General features: G+C 31.5%; 2 protein-coding genes and 1 long non-coding RNA gene across 4 annotated transcripts in view; 1 reads left to right on the top strand and 2 right to left on the bottom strand.

Moving 5' to 3' along the window:
- The window catches only part of LOC126746840 (uncharacterized), a 445,675-nt gene that overhangs the window by 193,164 nt on the left and 231,741 nt on the right, over positions 1-20,770 (top strand). The window lies entirely within an intron of this gene.
- LOC126746839 (uncharacterized) overlaps positions 1-20,770 on the bottom strand; it is a 476,426-nt gene that overhangs the window by 372,496 nt on the left and 83,160 nt on the right. The window lies entirely within an intron of this gene.
- The window catches only part of LOC126746850 (uncharacterized), a 110,012-nt gene continuing 105,135 nt past the window's right edge, over positions 15,894-20,770 (bottom strand). The window contains exons 2-3 of the long non-coding RNA XR_007664003.1: positions 16,504-16,637; positions 15,894-16,447 (exon numbers count right to left, since the gene is read on the bottom strand). This is a non-coding gene — a long non-coding RNA (uncharacterized LOC126746850). The remainder of the gene's footprint in view (positions 16,448-16,503; positions 16,638-20,770) is intronic.

Genomic DNA, 20,770 nt, shown 5'->3' with positions numbered 1-20,770 from the left:
CTGAAGTAAACCATAGTTTCGAAGAAACTATGGTGTGGTATGGAGAATCAGTTAGGAAAGAGGCGGAATTGTTGGAAATGCAAGAAAGGGAAAGGTACGAGGAAGAAGAGAGGCTAAAGTGGATACGGGAGCAACGGGAAGAAAACAGAAAAAGAGAGGAAATCAGAAGAAATTTAAGAAGACAGGAAAGTTGTGACAGCAGAAGGGGTGATGAGAGAAGTAGGAGTAGAAGTAGGAGTAGAAGTAGCAGTTATAGAGTGAATGAAAGAAGAGGTAGAATGCGTGGACGAGGTAGAGGACGAGGAAATGTACAGAGACGAGGTTACACGGGAACCGGGCGTAGAGGTCGCGGACAAATGGCGACAGACACCCGGCAACAACAGGCTGGAACAGCAGTAGTTGGGTGCCTGACTTATAATAATAACGCGTCTTTGGTCGCTTTCACAAGGCAATTTTTAAACAAATAAAAAAAATTATTATTTATTCTTTGTTATTTTTTTATCCTCTAAATGTTATTAATTAAAATTGGTTAACATGATTTGAGTTAAACATACATTAAAAACTCTTAATATATTCAAATTCAAAATAAATTTATTAATCAATAAAATAACGAACATCATTAATAATTTACAATAAATAAGCCATTATGATAAATAGAACCATGCCTTGATTATGAAACCGTTAGCACAGGTGCAAACCTGTCTAGCAAGGCTCTTTTTTAAAAAACGAATAATAAATAAAAAACAATGAATAGTAATAACTATTAACCTGGCCAATATAAGTACTTTTCTGAATACCAATTTATGATAATACAGTTTTTGATTTTTTTAACAGTAAAAGAAATTTCCGTTACAAAAATCAAAAACTAAAAAAAGGTAGACGCGCAAGTGGTGCAAAGAAAAACGTGGCATGTTAAAAAATGCTACTTGTAAAGACATTTTATTTTAGATAGAGACGACATTTTTTTTAAATTAACTGTATTTATTTCGAATGAAATTAAGCATTCTATTGCTGTTTTTCAAGGAGATAATTTTACCTATATTTTTTAAATACTAATGAAAATTGTTTAACATGTTCAGGTAATTTATTCCAAAGTTGATTTTTGAAAATTTGTGTTTCTATGCTGTGGAACTCTAAATAGGTTTATAAATCTTGTGTTATACATATGAAGATGATTTTTAAAATGTTATAAATAAAGGTGTACATATGGCATTTCCTACAATTTTTTTATATTCAAAATATGGGAAATGGTATTTTCAATGCAAAACGCATACAGCAGTTTTGGAGTTTTTTTTATAGGGTAAGCAGTTGTTTCAGTCAGAGAATTAGAATACAAAACATCACAGTAATCGAGCAAAGAAAGGACTAGTGAATTACATAAATAATAATATTTAGTAATAAATGGTAAATAGTTTTTTAGACCATACAGTTTTTTTAGGTGTATATAAGTATACAATTTTAAGCTTACTTTAGCGCTAAGCTTACGAATTTAAAATGTAATACCGCTGTCAAAATACACGCCTAGATTTTTGACCTCATTCACTACTGGTAGCTGAACACTGCTAATCTGTGCATGAAAATTAGAAGAAACCTGAAAAACATTTTTGCCACAACCCAGTATTATTGAATAATCTTTTATCAAATTAGGTATATATATATATATATACAGGGTGTCCCAAAAGTGATGGATCAAACTCAAACGGGAGATAGAGGGAGTCATTTATAATCAAAATCACCCCCTATGTTGTTATGCAATTGTGAATAGGTTAAAAGTTATAGCCATATATGTGTATTTTTTTAATTCCAGCACCTTTGTCAAATAAAAGCTTTTAAAAAAATTATACAGTTGATTAAACAATCTGTTTTTTTTTATTGCACCTAGAAATGATGGGTCTCTCCAACAAAAATATGTTTCTTAAACATTACTTTTTAAGAGCACTAGAAAAACAATTTTTTTGATGCCATTTTTTTGCGAAGAAAATATAAGACATGCGAGTGACCCTGAACCTTAAAAACTTCTTTAAATCATACTGATTCCAGCAAAGTACAACTTGAATAGATTATTAAAATTTCTTATTGTCTAATTAAATTTTTATTTTTTTAAGAAATAAGCAAAAAAAATATTCCATGGCTAAATCAATATTTTGCTTTATTATTTTACGAAAAAATAATAAAATTAAGATAGTAGTCTAAGTAGTAGTATAAAGTGTCTCAAAAATGTTTAAAAGTACTTAAGTATGTCGACTTCTAATACTGACCAATTTATCTGCGGTTATTTTGAAGAATGTTGATTTGTCGTGTTTTTTGTCGTAAACAAAATTTAAAAAAAATTTAAAATAGGTAGTGTTTTGTTGTCCAGGTACTGGCTAAGTGCATACAATTTTGTATTATTTATACAACAGAACACATAATGCCTTATACCGTCCGTGAGTATGCAGAAATGCATTATGTTTATGGATTTTGTAATGGAAACGCTCGAGCGGCTGAAAGGGAATATCGTGAACGATATCCTGACTACAGGGTGTTTCAACGAGTGCATAACGCATACGTGGAGGCGCAGATTCCTGGAAATCCTCGCAGAATAGGAAGACCTGATGAAAATGCTGAGGCAGAAGATGACATCATTGAAATGGCATTAGAGGAACCTTCAACTAGTGTTCGCCGCATATCAAGACAGTCTGGTATTCCGAGAACAACAGTACACCGCATTTTACGAAGAAACCAGTTGCATCCCTATCATGTACAACAGGTTCAAGATCTATTACCGGGTGATTATGACAAGAGGGTGGAATTTTGTAGAGAAATGCTTCATCGTAATAGGCAGGATCCACAATTTTTTAACAAAATTTTATGGTCAGACAAATCTAGTGTTCAGAGGGCGGGAATATTTAATATTCACAATTTACACCACTGGGCATATTTTAACCCCAGAATTGTTAGAAATGACCGCTTTCAACATCAATTTAGTGTGAACATGTGGAGTGGCATTCTTAACGGTTCATTAATTGGGCCGTTTGAACTACCAGCCAGATTAAATGGTGAAATCTATAGGAGATTTTTGGAAGAAAACTTACCTGTTTTACTTCAGGATATTCCATTAAATATTCGTCAATCAATGTGGCTGCAGCACGATGGAGTGCCCGCCCATTACAGCCTTCAGGTGAGACAGTTTTTAAATGAGGCCTGATAGCAAAACTATCATGTAAAACAATAAACCATTTTCTAATGTTTTTTGTACCTTATTGCAATCCACCAACCCAACAAAACACAATTATTTATTTTTAAAAATTGGTAAATATTGATTTAGCCATAAAATTCTTTGCCTCTTTTTTGAAAAACTTAAAATTTAATTAGCCAATAAGAAATAATGTATTTAAGTCATGCCTTGCTAGAATCGGTATGAAACGTAGAAGTTTTTAAGCTACAGGGTCACTCTTATGTCTTACATTTTTGAGAAAAAAATGGCATCAAAGTTAAGGGTACTTATTTTTAAAGTTGTAAAAAGTCCAAAAAGAAATTTTTTTTTAGTTCTTTCGAAAGGTAATATTTAAAAAAATATTTTTATTAGAAAGGACATCACTTCTAGGTAAAAACAAACAAAAAAACGCATTGTTTCATCCACCGTATAATTTTTTTATAAGCTTTTATTTGACAGTGTGCTTGAATTTAAAAAATACATAAAAATGGCTATAACTTTTAAACTATTCACAATTGCATAACAACATAGGGGGTGATTTTGACTAAACATGACTCCTTCTATCCTCTGTTTGAGTTTGATCCATCACTTTTGGGACACCCTGTATATATAGATTTATATATAGATATACAGGGTGTCCCAAAATTAGTGGACGAAACGCAAACCCTGTATTCTTTGGTCAAAAATAACCTCACTTTTTCCTATAAACATATATCGGCAAACGCCCCTCAAGGGAGCTACGCCCCTTTTAAAGGGGGCACCTGAAGATGGTTTTTTCCACTTATTTTCTAAACGGGTAAATATAAAAATTTTAAATTTTGGTATTCTCCCAATTTTGATATGCTGAATTTAGTTGTCATTTCATAATTTTCATTATTTAGTCAGGTGCGTATCATTTAGGGGGTGAGCCTAAAAAAATACTTAAAAAAAATTGTTTGCAAAGTTTTTGTTTTTTTTTTCTTTAAATTTTAAAAATTTAAAGCATTTTACGTAAAAAAGTACCTCTTGGTCAATAACGCTAGGAATTACCATTTTCGAGAAAAACGCATTTAAAAATAACGCTGCATAGTATTATTAATAACAATTTTTATTAAGACTCAATAGCACGCTTCAAAAGTAAACTGACAAATAAAATTGCAAACAGATAAAAATACTAATTTATTTGAGGCAAATGTTCAAATAAGTTTCCGTTTTCCTGAATGCATAACCTGGACCTTTTTTGAATGTTTTGGGTCGATCTAAGAATTTCAAATCGGTTTTCTCTTATTTGGCCTGCAGCTGCGAGAATTCGCCGCTGAAGCTCTTCTGGAGTATCAATTTCGGTGGCATAAATAATATTGCACATATTACCCCAAAGATAATAATCTAGAGGATTAAGGTCGGGCGATCGTGCAGGCCAGTTTATTGGACCACCTCGGCCTGTAAAATTATTGTCCAGCCAGTTTCTCACCTGTCGGCTGTAGTGAGCTGGTGCCCCATCGTGCCGAATAAATCATTTCCAGCCGAGTTTCTATGGGAACATGGTCCAGTAAATCTCTGAGATTATTTTGAAGAAAATTTAAATAATGGCGACCAGTTAACCTGTGTGGCAAAATAATTGGGCCTATCAATTTATCTCCTATCAAACCCGCCCATACGTTAAAGGAAAATTTATGCTGAAAGTTAGTTCGTCGAACTACTCTCGGATTCTCGATGCTCCAAAAATGAGTATTACGGCTGTTAAAGCCCTTACTCCTAGAAAAAGTTGCCTCATCTGACCACAAAATTTTTTGACGAAGATTTGGATGATTTAAAATCCAATGACAAAAGTCTACTCGAACTGGAAAATCTTCTTCTTCTAACTCCTGAACCCTTTTATAATGGAAAGGATGGTATTCTAACATTTTAGTCAATCTGAAATTATTTTTAAATATTTTAAATTGCATAGTAAATAAGCCTAAACCTTAGTAAGCCACTAAACATTCCAGTTAGTCGTCAAAAGGATTTGTTTTGGGGTGTTTGATGTTTGTGATAAGACTTTTCCAAGTAAATAAAGTAAATAATAATAATAATAATAGTAATTAGACTATTTTGAAATGAATTTAATACGATCCGACGATAATAATTAATAACAACACTATTTATACCAATCTCAATTTTCAGTTATAAGTACTTTAAATTTAATTTTTTGGATAACAAATTAGGTACTTAATTATTTATTTATCATATTTAATTTTACTTACATTTGACTTTGGGATATTGGTAATCTCTTCTAAGGTTCTCAATGATATTTGAGGGTTTTCTTCAATTAAATTCATTACTTCCCCATAACCATCATTTGCAATTGGTCTTCCTTGCCCTCGAGCACATTCGAAGGATCCATATTCAAGTAAATTTCTATGAATTCTAACAAAAACTTTCCAATGTGGAAGCCTTTTTGCAGGAAACCTCCGCCGATACTCTCGTTCAGCGGCATGTGCGTTTCCATTGCAAAACTCATACATAAAATGAATATCTACTTTTTCACGGGTCGAAAAGTCTTCCATAGTTAAAAAGATATTAACAATTTGAATGCAAAATGACAACTAATCAATTACAACAAATGTGAATGTCATTATGCAGTGTGTCAATTTTTCCAAAGCCTGCTACTAAGTTTTCATAAAAATTGGCAGTGAAAATAATACTATGCAGCGTTATTTTTAAATGCGTTTTTCTCGAAAATGGTAACTCGTGGAGTTATTGATCAAGAGGTACTTTTTTACGTAAAAAGCTTCAAATTTTTAAAATTTAAAGAAAAAAAAACAAAAACTTTGCACACAATTTTTGTTTAGGTATTTTTTTAGGCTTACCCCCTAAATGATACGCACCGGACTAAATACTGAAAATTATGAAATGACAACTAAATTCAGCATATCAAAATTGTGAGAATACCAAAATTTAAAATTTTTATATTTACCTGTTTCGAAAATAAGTGGTAAAACCATCTTCAGGTGCCCCCTTTAAAAGGGGCGTAACTCCCTTGAGGGGCGTTTGCCGATATATGTTTATAGGAAAAAGTGAGGTTATTTTTGACCAAAGAATACAGGGTTCGCGTTTCGTCCACTAATTTTTGGACACCCTGTATATACTGTATATATAGATATATACATATATCCTACTCCATGGCCACAGAAACATATATATATATATAGTCACTCAATGAATTAGAATCAAATCCATTATTTGAATTTAAACTTTAAGACTTTTTGGACTTTTTTTAAAACTTGTAACAAAAAGAAGATATTATATTTATATACCCAATAATGTAAAATTATACACAATTTTATTGAATTCTTTAGGAGTTAAATTCCAGCCCCTCTTTAATAATAGTTTTTTGGTTAGCTTCAATGCAGATTGCTTGCTATTTTAATCTTCGGCTCGGTTACAAAGACCCTCTCACCCGTACGTAGCTATTTTGTAAATTTTTGTTCTGGCCACTCAAATCGCAAATATATTTATTTATGATTGTGTAAATGACAAATAGAAAAGAGAAATATGTCTTGATATACAACTTGCGCACGTCCTAAAACGGAATCTCTAGGAAATCCTTGGGAATACTTTCGGTGGTTTGAAAACAATTTTCAAATTGAAATTTGTTTTTGCTGGAACAGCTACTTTTGCTTTCGCTTACTTTTCCGGACTGTTTATGTAATGTTCAAACCCTTGCTACAAAAAACATATTGTTAAATCTCGTGAAAAGTTTTAATTTTCATTACAAGTATTTAGTCTCAAATTGTTATGTCCCTAATTGTTATGTACATACTGAAATCGATATACCCGAATATCTTTTAATTTATAGATGCTATTTTTCCCTGACAATCCATCCATCTTTCTTCAAGTCTGAAAGTTCCAATCATTCATTCGTTCCAATCGCCTTCCTCATGGTAGTTTAGTGTTCTATAAGTTGGTTTTCTACAGAAAAGAAATTATAATTTAAAATATGAAAAAAAGTATCAACAGAAAAACTTACTGTGAGAACTGAACCCAGGCAATGCAACATATTGTTTCGTCCTTATTATGGACTCATCGGTGTTACATATCCGAAAAATGTTAGAATTTCCAGGAAGTAACAGACAAATGTTGCCGTGGGGTAAAAAAGAAAACATTTGCCAAAATATATTTTTATTATTTTTAATAAAAATATATTTTAGGTCTGAATATATTATTCTATTAATTCAAAAGTAAATATATTTTATTGTTATATACAGCGAAATTCTCCCTAGTAAACACCACTAGATACAACGGATATTCTATTAAACAGACGCAAAAACATCACAGAATAAATCAAACATAATTGAAACTGCTGATGAACTAATAAATAGGATTTTTTTTTCTTTCGAAAACCTCTTAGGATCAACCACTAGAGTTCTGTCATACCTAGTAATGACCAGTTCAATAAAGCGGACGTCTGATCCAGAAGATGCTTTACAACTTGCGGTTTGACAGATATCATCAAGAATAAGAATTTACTGGAATTGCAAGATGATGAGAATTTTTTGAACTCAAACGAATTATGTATGTTGAAAATCCGTATTCAAAACAAAAAGTTGAAATGCAAGAAGATTTTCAGTACCAACAATGTATCCCAAATTATGATTGTTACATTAACCAAGGAGCTTAAAAGTTTTGCCGAAAATAACGAAAATGCAGTCTTCCGAGTTTCTTTACGAATTAGAAATACGATTTCTGAAATTTCTATTAAAAAAGAGGAGTCTAACAATAAATGATTTTTTGCGAGAGTGACATTATAATTTTTTTTTCATTAAATCAGACACTCCCTTAAACGGACACTCTGGTCTCGTCGGTGTACGACTAAGGAATATTTCACTGTACTTAGTTTGTGCATCAAATTAAAAAATTATAGTGTCCCTAAAATAATAAATTCTTTTGTATTTATATAGTCATATTATTATCAATAACAGAAAAAATTACTTTAAGATTTCAAGAAAAAAAATCAGTACCAACATTTCAAGTACCAACATTCAAAGTGGTACGAATCTGTACACAATTTTTTTTTCTCTGTTAAAAAGTATATTAATATGACAATAAAAGTACATCGACCCAAACAATACATCAAAAAATAAAATAAGTTCAAGGGATTTTCTGGGGGTTCTCAATAACTATAATGTAGGATTAAAATATTCTTAATCCTTAAATTCGTCCATCCATCTTAAATATGCTGTCAAAATCTCTTCAACAATTTTGTGCATATTGGCGTGGCGTGGATCTGAAAAACACATTAATCCTCAAATTCGTCCATCCTTCTAAAATATGCTGTCAAAATCTCTGTATCGATTTTGTGCATATTGGCGTGGCGTGGATCTGAAAAAGATTATTAATCCCGTGTAACTGTCCTTTCCGTTACACATCTTTATAAGTTTGATTAATGAGAACCCCCTTAGCGTTTTTTCTTGAACGCATAGCAAACATCAATATCGATAGTAATAAGCCTATGTTACCTTTAATGCCGGGCAATTCAGGTACAATATAAGCAATTCTAAATGTATGCCCAGTCCAATACTGGCATATAGCTTATTTCCAATTTCTAAAGCACATTTTCCAAATATGCTTTATACGGAATAGGATATGATAGCTCCATAGGCTGTCCTCCAGAAATTTACTCCAATATATTTACAAATATAAATTAAGCTAGATTAACAGCATTTCAGATAAAACCTTTTATATTGCTTACAATAGGCAGTTTTTAATATATTGCTTAACCGTCGAAAATATGTATAGCAAATATAAACGTTTTCGACATTTTACGGTGTTGAAAATTTAACATTTTTCTAACAGCAATAAGTATACATCTTCTAAAGTGTTATCAAACCCAGACATTCTAGTTATGCGATTATCATCACATTTCCACCATTGATCGTTATAATTAACTATAGATGTATAATGACCAGATCCAATGGTATTTCCATGATGCTTAACAACACTCTTTACTCGGAATATTTGATCATCCAAAATAACACTTTCAGAAGCAAAATTGTAAAATTTGGTATTTATCTTATTCCCTTGAGGGCCAATTCTCTGAAGACATACTACCAAATATTTATGGCAAATAACCACTGAGCGTGTTTTTAGATTATTGTTACAGTATGGGCATAATCTATCAGAGTCTTTTAGCATTAACATTGAATTAAAATCAATTAAATTCCCACAGTTTTCAGGAAAATAAAGAAAATGAGTGTATATTAATTGTTCATTTTCATTCATATTAATATTACAGTGTAGACAATTTAAAAGTTCATGACTATTAGCTTTTATGAAAATGCTAAAATCATCTGCATCTAATTTTCTAATTAAAGGTTGACAAAATGATTGAGCGTCCATTTGTTGATTTACAGCAAAATTTTCACCATTTCGACCAGACACCAATTGTCGAACTTTTAATGTGGAATTAATTTTGGTCAGCATAATATCATTTAGAGTACTGTTTAGCGCTGTATTTCGTTTTGAAATGGAAAAGCGAAATTCAGGCAAACATAAAAATGACTGTATAATGCTATTTGCATTAATACATTTAATACAGATTTTACTTATGACACCATATCGTTGTTTAATAAAGCAGGTGGTTTATTAAATAAGTTGAGATTGTTTTCATGATCTGAACTAATATCTATTACCATGTCATTATCTACACTTTGGCAAATAGAGTCAAATAATTTGCTTGGTAATAAATTTTAGTTCATTGAAACCTTTAGTAAATGGTTTATTGTTATCAACGTTCTGATTTAGCTGCTTCGGAATAAAACCTTTATCATAAATACTAACCACTAGAGATTTATGGTGACTGATGTATAGTGCTACAACTGAAAGAACCCTCGCGGAAAGAATGCGGCAAAAAAATATTTTCGTTTTTGCAACGTTGCCACTTCTTCTCATAAGTTATTATACTAATATGTCTTATATATTTATTATTACTTTTTTCTAACTTAAAATTACATATTTTATAACACTTCACCAAAACACGCAGTCTGTATTAAAAATTATATTTAATACTCATACGTAATCTACATGATTTATGCAGCGAAGGCGAAAATCACCAGCATCATAATTCTTTCATTACCCGAAAAAGTGTCTCAGCTGGCAACAGACCGCACAGATGATCTTGCAGGTGCTCAATGGAGGCGGGCCCCGAGCGGCGATGTTTCGTATCTGTCTCCTGATTCGTCCAGCCATACACGTGACCTACAATGGTTGTTTGGCACGCGATACATTTCTATATTTTAGGTTTAAAGACCACTTGTCTGGTTATCTTGCCATAGGCGTGCGAGATTTTGGACGATTTTGCGATTTCGGCGTTTATTAATTTGCGATTATATTTAACTGTTATTTGTTGTTGTTGCTCTTGTTATTGTTATTGTTGTTGTTCTTGTTATTTGCGATTTTTTTCTATTATTGGTTATTGTGGGTTGTTTTTTTTTGTGTTAAAGACATTAGATATTTTATTTTCCTTGATTACGCATTTAGCGGAAAATAAAGTACGTATAGATTAAGCTACCAAATACGATTTTTATAGGTAAAATGGTATATTTATTTCTTGACTTTTAAAGTAATTTTTATTTTACTTTCAATTATTCATTATGGAAAGAAACCAATTGTTACATAGACAGGCATTAAGCGGTCAATCTAGGGAGATAATAGCAAATGTTTATAGGGTTTGCGATGAAGAAGCTCTAGTCAACGCATTTAAATTGCCTCTTAAAATAAAGATTGATCGAGTTGCTCTGTATACTGGAGTCTCTAAAGATAGAGTAAGTAAAATTCATAAAGGAGATATGAAACGACAGGCAGATGCTTTCTTCCCCACCTAATAAAAAATCTCGAATCTGTCTCTTAAGGGATTTTGACTTTCCAATTATAAGACGCACAATCAACAATTTTTATTTAGAGCTTAAGATGGTTCAGACTGTTAATAAATTACTTATTAAGTTACGAGAAATTATGAATTTCCCGTATAGCAGAGAAACCTTGAGAAAGCTTTTGAAGGCCAACGGATTTTACTTTAGAAAGTGTCAAAATAAAAGAAAAATCTTGGTGGAGCGACCTGCTATTCTTCATTGGCGCTATAAATATATAAGACCAATTAGAAAATATAGGGAAGGAAGAAATAATATTGTGTACCTTAACGAAACATGGGGGATAATGACTTAACTTTCAGAAAATGTTGGCAAAGCAATGCAGTTTTTGAGGTTGTTAGCAACATTAGAGCAAATGGTAAGCATATTTGTGTGCTCATTTTAAAAATTGTACTGAAACGTATTCAGAATACTGTTAATTTTTTTTATTTCTCCATAATTTTCAAACTAATATAAAATTTTTAAAAAGAATATTTTTAATTCTCCCTATTTACTGCTTCTTATCACAACTTACGATATAAAGTTAAATTTGAATAAATATGAATCAGAATAATTTTATTTAAAAGTTATTATTTTATTTTATTTAAAAGTTAGATGTTTTTCTCCTTCTTACTTCTATTTTCAGGTCGATTAGTAATTGTTCACGCCGGATCTCAAAGTTTGTACCCAACGCTGGTCTTGTTACAATACGCTTCGCGTATTGTAAGAACGCATCCTGCTAAATTGAGGGATTTTCGGACCCTGCGTCACATAAACGTTAATAACTTTGCTCCTATGGCGAATTTTTTTTTCTGGTTTTCACCGTTTTATGTGGGAAGGTTGAGGCTACGTGATGATGTAAATTTTTTTTTGCCACGCCGCCCCGAAGAGGCGGGCGTGGCAAAAAACTGCTTTTTTCGCGAAAACAGGATCTTTGGCGGGTGGGGGAAAATTGACTGAGCCGAATTTTATGAAACTCATTGACATCAAAGACCTCCACGGAAACCTGCTCCCAAAGGGCGCTTTTTAAGATAAACCCTTTAGAAGTCGGATTTTTCTGTGAATGAATTTTGAACTTTTTGCGCGGTACCTCGCGGACTTAAACGGCTATGGGGCCTAAACGGTAATGTTCCCGACAATGCGAATAAAACAGCCCTTTTCTACGTAAATGTAGCTTTCTTTTTTATTAAAACTATTTTTTTCCAAAAGAAACTCCTTCCGAGATAAACGAGCTCAAACTTAAAATTTTTTTTTTTGAAAAAAAAAAAAGTGAATTTTTCGAGAAATAAATTTTTTTCTACTTCTAAAAAATTTTTTTAATTTTTTTTATTAACACCGTTTGAAAGCATAATCCTTTAGAATTAAATAGAGGTATTAATCATGGCCCTACCTATTATACAGGGTGAGCTGTGTTAACAAATATGAACCCCTTTTTGAGCCTTTTTTTGACCGATTTTTTCTATTTTTCTTAATAACTCTTTAACGGTGGCACCTAAAAATTTCAAACTTTTAGCGTTTTAAGAACTTTTTAAATCCTATTTTTCGACGTACTCTACAACTTTCTACGTAGAGTAGTTTTTGCTCTACACCTTTTTTTAACTTTGACGCTTTATACCGGCATACCTATGACACCTACGAAAACCATTTTTTTTCTGAAATCACCGGACACTATCTGGCTATAATCCACTAAAAACCGTTTTTCTTCAAATGTTACCGTTTTTCCGCAATGCGCTGTTATTTAAGAAAAACCCCCAAAAATAAGCCGTTCCAATCAACCAGTCATACCCTCGAGACACAGGGAGCCAGCTCATGGTACAATAACGTTGGCGGTCCAGCACCAAATTGACCCAATGTAAAGGCATACGGACGACGTCACTATCGAGTTGCACATGGTCAGATGACGTAAGCGCGGGGTTTTCGGGGTATTGTGGCGGCAAATTCGGCCCGTTTGCGCTACGAGTTAGAGTAGGAAAAGCGGTTTGAGAGAAGGATGGAGGATGTCTGGCAACAATTATAAACGCGTCGTGTTCGTCTCGTGACGTCATGAGTTATTTTATTAATGAATATTATTAGTATTATGGGGACAATTTTACGCGGTTTCTTGATAAATTACTAGGATAAATAAAATGAATATAAATATTAAGAAATATATATTTGAAATATACAGAGGGTATTGATATTACGGAACATTTATGAGGATAATAATAGTATATAAATAGAATTATACGGGGGGGTTTTAAGGTTTTAAGGCATTTATAAGGAAAATATTACTTATAATTATATTAATCATATTATAAAGGGTGTTTTAAGGTTTAAGGACATTGACAAGAAAGATAATATTTATAATAATAGTAATAGCAGCATAAAGGTTAGGACAAGGTATAAATATCTGGAAAAAAAATAATAGTAATAATAGTTTTATTTTAGTTAGGGTTCTTTTAGTGGGGGTTGCTAAATTGGTAATAAATTTATATTAATAGTTTATCAATTTAGAAAAAAAAGACATTGATGCGGTGTCAAAAAAAGGTGTATTTTTATATTTTTTTTACTATATTATTGAGATCACGGCTTTCATAGCTTCAATTCAATAAGTTGATAAATTTTTTTATTCGTTTTTTTTTTCTTTAAATTTTTTTTATTTTATTATAATTGCCTTTTAAAATAAAAATTAAAAAAAAAAACAAGAAACAAACCACTTTTTCCTATCCTAATACATTGCTTCTTATGGGACCTGATCTTCCTCTTTAGATTGTGACACTCGTATGAATCGTGGAAAAATTTGTCATAAAGCTTTTTTACTAGTTTTTGAATGGTCTTTAACCAGAAAAAAGAAATTTTGAATTCGGAGCATATTTTGAAAAAATGGTCATTTTGACCCGGATTTTGTTCGAAAATCGAAAGATGCAAAGAAATAGGTTTTCCGTTCATTTTAGAGTCAAATCGGTAATAATCTTTTTTAAAGGTACTCTAAAGTAGTACAGGATAGGAAAATAAAAAATTAAAATTTTGCCATAGGGCTCTTGATAATTCGATATTTATGTTTTACAGTTTTTTTCAATTTTCTCCGATTCTATAATAGCTAGAACCAATTCGTTTTGACAGGCGAATACCTCTTAATATACCCAAGAACTTTTATTTAATACAAAAAGTTATCAGAGTTATAGTTTATTTATAAAAAAATAAAAACCATTTTTTCGAAATTTTTCGTGGGTTTTTACCCCTTTCGATTTTCGACCAAAAAAAAAATTATTTTTTTATTGGGCTTTTTTACTGGAAATTGTTAGTTTAGGGCTTACTTTAAAATTTGCCAATAATCGTTTTAGGAAAAAAAATTGTACGGTGGGAAAAAACCAGTTTTCTTTTGTTTTTCCCACATTTTTACTATAGTATCGCGGGTTCTGTAGCTTTGATTCAATTCGTTTATGGTTTCTTTTATTCCTTATTCTTCTCCTGTCAATTCTTTTTATATCCAGTTACTATTGGTTCTCAAAAATAAAACTGAAAAATCAAAAAAATCCACGAAAAAACCCGGTTTTCTTATCCCCAAACATGAATTCTTATGGGACCTAATCTTTCTCTTTATATTGTGGCACTCCTTTAAATCGTGGAAAATTTTGCTATTAAGCTTTTTTACTAGTTTTTGAATGGTCTTTAACCAGAAAAAAGAAATTTTAAATTCAGAGCATATTTTGAAAAAATGGTCATTTTGACCCCGGATTTTGTTCGAAAATCGAAAATTGCAAAGAAATAGGGTTTCTGTTCATTTTAGAGTCAAATTGGTAATAACCTTTTTTAAAGGTACTCTGAAGTAGTGCAGGATAGAAAAATAAAAAATTGATATTTTTCCATAGGGCTCTTGATAATTCGATATTTATGTTTTACAGTTTTTTTCAAGTTTCTCCGATTCTATAATAGCTAGAACCGATTCGTTTTGACATACGGATACCTCGTAATATTCCCGAGAACTTTTGTTTGAAACAAAAAGTTCTCAGACTCAAAGTTAATTCAGAAAAAAATAAAAATCATTTTTTCGAAATTTTTCGTGGGTATACCCCTTTCGATTTTCGACCAAAAAAAAAATTTTTTTTTTATTGAGTTTTTTTACTGGAAATTGTTAGTTTAGGGCTTACTTTAAAATTTGTCAATAATCATTTAAAAAAAAAAAAATTGTACCGTGGGAAAAAACCAGTTTTCTTTTGTTTTTCCCACATTTTTACTAATATCTCGGCTTCTATAGCTTCGATTCAATTCGTTAATAGTTTCTTTTATTACCGATTCTTTTCCTGTTAATTCTTTTTATATTTTATTACAATTGCTTTTCAAAATAAAAATGGAAAATAAAAAAAATCGACATAAAAACCTAGTTGTCTTATCCCAATACCCTAATAAATGGGACCCTCTTTTCCCTTTATCTTGTGGCACGTATAAATCGTGGAAAATTTACTTAATAAACTTTTCTACTAAGTTTTGCATGGCCTTTAAGGTAAAAAAAGAAGTTTTGAATTTTAAGCATAATTTGAAAACGCAAATAAAATTATTTTAATTCAGCGATTATCTGCATACTTTGGTGAATACGCCATAACTTTCATCAGTACGACAGTGAATTAATTGATGAGTTGATTCAGCATATCCACCCTAGATGTCGCTAAAGAATTAACATTAATATTTTTAGTATATTTTTTTTTATCTTGGATGGCCTTTTTAATAGAAAGGTTTACTTTACTTACACTCATGAGACCTAAACTTTTTTGCTCTTGGTTTAACCTGGCTTTTTAGGGCAGAGCCTATTCCCTTCACCAAAAATGTAGGAAATAGAGAAAATAATATTGTCATTTGCCAATAACGACCTTTATTCTCCTTAATGTTTTTAGGCTCTAATGCTACATAACATACAATCATAATTTTTAATGAAGATATTACGTGTGTGTTTATATTATGTGTTATGCTTTAATACATGTTGTCCTTATCTTAATAAAAAAATTTATATATGTACATATAATTTCTGCATATTCTATGTGAAGTATACAATTATTATTTAAATAATATATAAAACTAATTAACTTAATAAGATTACAAAAATATTTATTACATGTCAAACCTGTATACAACTGAACTTTGTCATGATTATTTTTTATGTGCTCATATGAAAAACTTAATTTTAACTTCTGCACTTTTTTCTTTCACATCCTCCAGTTTTTTGCGACAAAATGAATTTTAGCTCTGCTGTTGGTGCAAAATTGAAATCATGTCCCTTACTGGAATTTGACACCGGCTCACCTTCTACAAAATTGTTGACAGTGTCTCTGTTTGAAGTACCATGCTTCAAAGAAGTGGACGAACTTGTACTGGGTATAGATATGTTTGTACTAAGCAATTCTGTATTTACCTTGAAAAAAATCAAGCTTTGAAATAAATAAAAATAAGTTGGAAGTATAGACTTACCTAGGTTTTTGACAATTTCTTTAATTTCTCCTTGGTTAACCTCTTTGCATGTGGAAAAGTAGTGAGGCCATTCATTGTATTTTTGTCAACAATTACATACCAATGCATGGACTGAAGGTTTTTTATCCATTTGCCTACAAGGAACAAAATTTATAGATTACCTCATTTAGGTATTAAAAAAAATGAAAGATTTAGTAAAAATACCTTAGTATTCCTTGGCAAAGATATTCATTTTTCTTTTTCCAGGGGCTCTTTTGAAAATTTAAAGATATGACAGGTCCGTTTTTCGCTATGATGCTTTCAATCTGGTGCAAAACACATAACCTTTGTTGGTGTAGTCCACTAAAATAACAAAAACAAAATCAAATATAACAATCAAAACATTATGACATAACCTTAAAATGTATGTATTTTCATAAATTTCAGGATTATTCACTAAAAATTGGTAATTATGAAACTGAATTAAAAAAAAAACTTGTATGTGTGTAATTGTGATACTTACATTTTATTTTCATATAGGAAAGTAAGAAAGATGCGGAGACTTAAAAATATCTTCCAACATTTGTTTGGATTTTGGGAACTTCCTTTGCCGGTGGCGTTTATGCTTGTGGGCCGGAAAGTGACATTGAAATGACAAGTGAAAGTCTCTTCGTCTTCTTCTTTTTTTCTTCGATTTTTATGGCTTAAGCCCGATAGCAACCAACGTGAGTCAGAATTATGCAAAAACATGTTAAGGTGGCTTTACATAAAGGAATTAAGCTGTTTACCTTCCAAACAATACCAAAGTTGTTAATTCGTTTTTTTAGGCATAATTAACAATTAAATTGTAAATAATGGCTAAGAGTTAAACGATACACTTTATAATATTAAAATTAATAATAGACAGAATTTTATAACTTAATTGCCACCGAATAGATGTAACTATTTGGTAGTATAGTACTTTTTTCAATCGGACCAAAGCAAATTTTTTAAATTATTTCCAATGTTGATCTGGTTTACGATTTTATTACCGATTCATTTTAGAACCCTGACATAATTTTGATATATGTAGGTTTTGAGAATATTTTCTACTAAACTAAAATTAAAGAGCGGAGCGTATTGTAACACATCATGGTTCTCTGAAGCATGATACCCAGAAATAAGTTAGTAATATTTCAATGAAATTTATTTTTGATTATAATATATAATAAGACCTTTCCTTTTCTCTCTGTATTTACTATAGATTGACGAAAAACAAAGAAAAACACAAAGTCACGGTCTCACAACATGTAATTAAACGGGCTACACGTGTTTCGCTCTAGTTAGAGCATCATCAGTTACAGCATAAGTGTGTGGATGGCTTCTAAAGGCCTGATGATGCTCTAACTAGAGCGAAACACGTGTAGCCCGTTTAATTACATGTTGTGAGACCGTGACTTTGTGTTTCGTCAATTTTGTATGTTGGTCTCTTAGAGAATAATGGATGAGATTTTTGGATTTATTATAGATGTTAATGTTTTCCAAGTACTAAAAAAAGAAAAAGTTGGGTAGAGCACCATGCCGAGGCTAAGGTTTTAACTCAGAGCCTTATGAGGATACGGCAGGTCTCTTCCCCACTGCGTGTTTAGGGCACTCCTTGGATAATTTTGGAGATTTTTTTTTGTAGTACTGACAAAAAATTTTAAAATTTCTACTGGTCCCCACGGACTAAAGTAGACGCGAAGCGTCTACTTGTTATAAGAGCGTAGCTCTTATAGAGGGCCGCTTCTTTTTGGGAGTTTTCGCACGACCTCGGGACTCGTCGGATAAAAGTGTCTATAACTTTTTTTCTAATAAGGGTAGAAAAATGATTTTTACCGTTTTATAATCTAGAAATATGAGGCTTTAATCTGATTATTTACAAATTTTCATTTGTGTTTTTGTTTAGCACTAGGACGCCTTCAAAGTCAAAAAATTTTTTTTTCCTAAATTTTTTCCGCGTGCTTCGATACAGGTCGCAACGGTTCATTGAATTTTATGAAATTTAATGGGTCGATTAGACCTCATCCCTAGATGGACTGTATACTTTTTGGTTATTCTCAGCACACGGGAAGTATTTTTTTTTAACGCTCAAAGTTTCAGATATGTGTGATATTCCAGCCCCTCTGACGGTTTAACGGTGTGTTTCCGGAAAAAATGACTCACAGAAGATAGGTGCCGCTCGTCGAGAACTACAATTTATATTAAGGACTTTTTTTGAAAAAATCTTTTTTTTGGAAAAAAAATCAAAAAAACCCAAAAAAATTGACTTTTTTTAGTTTTTTCTCTGTACAATTTTTATGGTGCAAAATTTAAAAAAATTTCATTTGGATTAATTAAACCTGCATCCTTTCCGAATAAAACCGTGTATTAAGTTTAACGCTATCATTTATACAGGGTGAGCAGCGCTCAGTTGAAAATACCCTTTTTCACACTTTTTTTTTCCCGCCTTAATAACTTTTTAGCGGCGCCACTTAGAGCCAAATGGCTTATGGGGGGTTTGTAGCGTGTGATAAGCAGAATCTTTTCCAATTTCAACCGTACTTCTAAGTAAAACCGTTTTTGAGTTATGAATTTTTTAACATTTTTTGACTTTGGAAATTAATTGTGCGCACCCGGTATGTGATAGAAGAACTAAAACCAATCGAGCAGATGCGCCATTCATTTTACTATAACATACTAAAATTTCATTTTTTCGCTATTTTTACAAGTACCCTAAAAGTAATTTTTTTTCAAAAAAGTCCCAAGTACGAAAAATCGTTAAAAATCTACCCACACAAGAGGTACATTCGAGTCACCTATGACCGGCGTTTTCGCCGGCGTGCGCATGGCAACGAACACGGCGATTTTCGCCGAAAAAAGACCCTTTTTATAATCGAAATTTAACTACTAAAATCGACTGGAATCGGTCCAGAATTGATGTTAAACTGTTCCTAAGGCTTTATACTATTTTTCCATGTACAAATCATAAGGTAAAAACCTTTTTTTATACCCGAAATCATCGTCTGAAAATGGTCGATTTTGACGTCTACGCGCGATTTTAATGCCGACTTTTACGGCTGACTTTTACGTTTTGACAGCATGACGTCAACGTGGATGAATTGGCTCGGACTTGCTTCCTAATTTCATTGATAAAATGCTTAAAATAGCTCAGAACTTCCTGAAATTGGTACGAAATTATTCCAGAGACTCTGGAGAATCCGAATATGTGCATATCTTTTACCAAATCGGGTTCTTTTAGCCGTGATAATTCGGCAACGTTTGACGTTTTAGCATTTTCCGTGTAATATAATATAATATTCATGCGACACAGTGGCTATACAAGGCATTTTGCTAGACAAAAATTACAACACAGTGGGTCCTAATGATAAAAAAAAAATCTAATCGGGATTTAATGGGTATTATTATTTTATATGGTAATTTTTTTTTTTTTTTAACTTTTTTTGTATTTGCCCGATTTGAATGAAATTTGGTATTTAGGTTTGGTTTAGGGTATAATTAATATTTTTTTACAAATTTTTGAAATATTGAGTTTTAGGGTCACGTGACTACCAAAACTTTTTTCCTATGGGTCCGATTTGATTGAAATTTGGTATTTGGGGTTTATTTAGGAAATAATTATTGATTATTAACAAATTTTTAAAATATTGAGTTTTAGGGTCACGTGACTACCAAAACTTTTTTCCCATGGGTCCGATTTGATTGAAATTTGGTATTTGGGGTTTATTTAGGAAATAATTATTGATTATTAACAAATTTTTAAAATATTGAGTTTTAGGGTCACGTGACTACCAAAACTTTTTTCCCATGGGTCCGATTTGATTGAAATTTGGTATTTGGGGTTTATTTAGGAAATAATTATTGATTATTAACAAATTTTTAAAATATTGAGTTTAGGGTCACGTGACTATCAAAAGGTTTTTGCTATGGGTCCGATTGGATTGAAATTTGGTATTTGGGGTTTATTTATGAAACAATTATTGGTTTGTATCAAATTTTTAAAACATTGAGTTTGAGGGCCACGTGACTATCGAAACTTTTCCTTTCCGATGCGAAAAGCGTGTGACTGTCCAAAAATTTCCAAAAGATGTCCTATACTTGCCTATACTTTCCTATTTAGTAGTAAACTTATAAAAATTAATAAAATAAATAGGCATTTAATACACGCATTAAAATAATTAATAGATAGATATATCTATAATATATGTATAGGTTAGAGTGTTAGATATAAGTTTTTAGATTATTAAGTGACACAATGAGTTTTTCAAAT

This window comes from Anthonomus grandis, chromosome 18, assembly GCF_022605725.1.
Source record: "Anthonomus grandis grandis chromosome 18, icAntGran1.3, whole genome shotgun sequence".
In the NCBI taxonomy this organism is placed as follows: domain Eukaryota; kingdom Metazoa; phylum Arthropoda; class Insecta; order Coleoptera; family Curculionidae; genus Anthonomus; species Anthonomus grandis.
Note: the sequence above shows the minus strand (reverse complement) of the source record. Positions and strands in the feature narration are given on the sequence as shown.